Here is a 4,421-nt window from a genome sequence, read left to right on the forward strand (position 1 = left end):
GTGGAATGCCTGCAGATTCTATGGTATTCGCAATATTCAGACCGATTTCCTCCTCCTTTTTTGCCTTTGAGTGGTCGAGCTGGGGGTATTTTTTCAGTATGGCAGAGCTCTCTATAGATATCCACAAGGGACACCCGAAGAGGGGTGTAATTCTGGTATTTTTTTATTTTTTTCCCATGTCGATCTTCTTTCTTTTTGGACTCTTTATCCTTATCTCGAGAGGAGTATGTGGATCCGGATTTTGAAGTCTCTCCTAGTCGAGAGTTATCCTCCATGTTGATGTACTTCTCTGCCCGTTCTTGCACTTCATTCGGAGATGTGGGGTGTTTTTTTCGATATAGATTGGCTAAAAGGTCCCTCTCGTAAGCCATTGATAAGGCCCAAAATGGAGGCCTCTGTTGGTAGGCTTTGTATGTCCAGGCATGTTTTGTTGAATCTTTCCATGTAGTTGCGAAGACTTTCCCGATCTCCTTGCCTGATTCCCAATAAACTTGGGACGTGCTTAGCCTTATCTTTTTGGATGGAGAATCTAGCTAAAACCTTCTTGGCTAAGTCGTCGAAGCTTGAGATGGACCTAGGAGGTAGATTGTCAAACCATCTAATTGCCGTCTTTGTTAAAGTAGTCAGAAAGACTTTGCAGCGAACTGCATCTGAAGCGTCGGTGAGGTACATTCTACTTCTGAAATTGCTGAGATGATGGCCGGGATTTGTAGTCCCATCATACAGAGTCATGTCGGGAAGTTTGAAATCTTTTAGGATTTTGGCCTTCATTATCTCTTTGGTAAACAGATCTTGGTCTTTACGGGAGTCATCTTCGTGACTTGATCGAGTAGTCTTGGTTTTGAGATCGGCTTCGAGTTTTAGGAGCTTGTCCTCTAACTCACGGCATCACCTAACTTCCCTTCGTAGGTCTCTCTCAGCTTTTTGTTGATGCTCCACCTCCTTTTTGAGTTGCTTCAAGCGATCCTGAAGTGCCTCCATGGCTCCCATATTTGGTGAATTGTTGTCTTTGTTAGGTTGAGGAGTATCTTTTGGTGTAGTGTCCACATTCTTGTGCGGTGTTCTTTCCTCTAGATCCGAATCGTGGTCGTTGCCATGGTCGTCCGCCATGGTGGTGGATGACTTCCAGGTTCTCCGGCAACGGCGCCAATGTTCCGAGGGTTACCTAAAGTTGTAGGTCGATCTCGGACGAGATCTTCTGTGCTGATCGGAGATGACGTGTCCGGCTGTGAGTGACGGTCAGAGCTATCATATCCTACTTATTGAGCTTGGCTGCGCTGTTGATCCTTCGTTATCGGAGGGTGGGGGTACCTGCAAGGGACTCCAATGCTTAAGTTAGCAAGGGTATTAAGCAGGTTTTTAGTAGAATCAGAGTACGAGTTATACCTGGGTGCTCCAGTGTATTTATAATGGTGTGGAGTGACCTTTTTAGATAAGATAAGTTAGTTATCTTATCTTATCTTTATCTTTGAGTGAGGTCATCTTATCTTCAAGGGAACCGCCCTTATCTCTATAGGCTTGGGCTGCCTTTGGATTTGGGTTGTGTTCCTCTATCTGGGCCCTTTATTGGGCTTTCCTGGCAATTTGGCCGAGCTCTTTGAGAAGAGATCGGATAGTCTGACCTGAAGAGGTCGGTCGCTTTGTCGCTAAACATCCCGGGTCGAATAACTCGACCTAGGGTATGAATAGATATGCATTAGAATTAGGATTATACCCATATGAATCCGGAGAGTAGTTATGTTGGGGTGACGCTTGGACGGCTCGGGTGGCGTATAATGCCCTTTGGTCCTTGTGTATCTCCGTGAGGATAGTAGTCATGTTCCCAAGCACTCTTGTCAGACTTGATTCGGGAGGAGGTTGTTGCCAAGAAGGTTGTTTATAAGCTTGGGGCACCTCCCACCTTTGATTTCCAAATCCTTGATGCATATCCTCATTGAAGCTTTCATTTCCTACAACATAGTTTGAACCATACTCATAGCCAAAGGAATGAGAATTCATGATAGCAAATAAAAACAAAAACTAACAAAATAAGCAACAAAGTCCTAAACTTAACAAAGACTAACAAACAAACAAAAGACAAACATATTCACATATTCACAAAAGCCAACAATATAACACCATTGCAACTCCCCGGCAACGGCACCATTTTGATAGATGAGATTTGCTCGATGGTCTAGATTTTCTTCTTATAGAAAGAATTACTTCGTTGTAAGCATAGCTCCAAACCAACAAATAATTCCCACATCAAAAATTTTGGTTGTCACAAGTACAAACCCCAATAAGAATTAACCGAAGTATTTAAACTATGGGTCGTCTCACAAGGAATTGTAATGAAGTACTCAATTATTGGCTATGAAAATGCAAGCGGGTTTGATTTAGTAATTAACAAGAGAAGTAAACAACAAAAAAGTAAATGATAAGGACTAATAAAATAATTGGGAAAGTACTATTGGTTAGACATAGGTAATTGAGATCACCATCCTTGTCTACAAACCATGCATTGATAATTATGAGGGGCCAACCTATTAAGTCTACTTATAGAAGCTTTAAGTACGTAATATCTACTCCTAAGCTTGAAGTACGTCAAATAGGCTTGATCACATCAACCCATAAGTCCCAACCTATCTACTAATTAGATTAGTAGTGGGTTGGTGTCAATGAGTATCAAATTGATCACCAAGGGTTCTCAAATCACCAAATCATTGAGACCCAATGACTCAAGGTCACTCAATTCCCTTAGCCTAGGCCAAGAGCAAAGGAAACTACTCAAAAACTAGAGGAAACATTTTATCAAACACCTAGTGTGCAAGGAAAGTAAACATCATAAAATGCAAGAATTAAAAGAAACCCATAACTACCACAAGCAAGAAATCAACGATAACAATGAAGATAAACATAAAAGGGACTTAGAAACATAAGATTGCATTCAAAAAAATCAAGATTCAACAATGGTTCAAAAACATAAAAATGGCAAAATAGGGAAATCAACAACAAGAACTAGAAGAACAAAGGTGTAATAACAAGAAATTAAAAAGGGAAGACTAAATCAAAACAAGAATTGAAAATTGGATTTAAGAAAATTAAACCTAAACTACCCTAAATTCTAGAGAGAAGGGAGAGCTTCTCTCTCTAGAATTCTACCCTAAAACATGATGAAAACTAAACTATGACTACTTGCTTCATTCCCCCTTCAATCCTTGGATTCAATAGCATCAAAAATGAGTTAGATTGGGCCCAAAATGAGCTGCAAATCGCTGGCCACGATTTCACTTTAGTGAATCACGCTGCTCCATCGGTGCGTGCATGTCATGTGCACGTACGCACCTCTATACGTTAGGCAACTATGACAAATTTTATATCATTTCGAAGCCCCGAATATTAGCTTTCCAACGCAACTGAAACTGCCTCATTTGGACATCTGTAGCTCAAGTTATGGTCAATTGAGTGCGAAGAGGTCAGGGTTGACAGCTTTGCGATTCCTTTATTTCTTCATGAGTTCTCCCACTTTGCATGCTTTTCTCCTCACTTCCTCCATCCAATACTTGCCTTATGAACCTGAAATCACTCAACAAACATATCAAGGCATCGAATGGAATTAAAGTGAGTTAAATTTAGCTATTTTAAGGCCTAAAAAGCATGTTTTCACACTTAAGCACAAATTTAGGGAGAATTACAAAACCATGCTATTTCATTGAATAAATGTGAGAAAAGTTGATAAAATCCCCCAAATTAAGCACAAGATAAACCACAAAATCGGAGTTTATCAAGAGGCAAATCATTCCAAAGGTAGGCTTCCAATTTGGAAGGAATGAACACATAGAGATCAACAGAAAGATCAATAACAGAGGATGAACACTCTTGTGCAATCCACCAAAGAAGGTGGTAGAAAGCTTGGTTAGGGAATTCTATGCCAATGCTGTGCCACAGCCTAGGCAACCTTCATTGACGTCCAAAAAGGGGAGATAACCCTGAGAGTCAATGAGGATGAGTTTAAGTTAAATGCTGTCAAAGCTATGCAGCATCCAAACACATCAAAGGACTGCATGAGCGCTGATATTATTGACTCTTTGGTGGAAGAAGTAAATATGACTGAGAGTCTTGAATCAGAGCTAGAGGACATTTTTAAAGATGTTCATTCTGATCTGGAGGAACTAGAGAAAACAGAGGAACCCCTGAAAACTTCTCAGAAAGAGGAGAAGCCTCCTAAACCCGAGCTCAAACCACTACCACCATCCCTGAAATATGCATTTCTTGGGGAAGATGACACTTTTCCTGTGATCATAAGCTCTACTTTAGAACCACAGGAAGAGAAAGCACTAATTCAGGTGCTAAGAACGCACAAGACTACTCTTGGGTGGTCCATAAGTGACCTTAAGGGCATTAGCCCAGCCAGATGCATGCACAAGATCCTATTGGAGGAT

The sequence above is a fragment of the Arachis ipaensis genome, chromosome B10, assembly GCF_059453495.1.
Source record: "Arachis ipaensis isolate K30076 ecotype BB chromosome B10, ASM5945349v1, whole genome shotgun sequence".
NCBI lineage: Eukaryota > Viridiplantae > Streptophyta > Magnoliopsida > Fabales > Fabaceae > Arachis > Arachis ipaensis.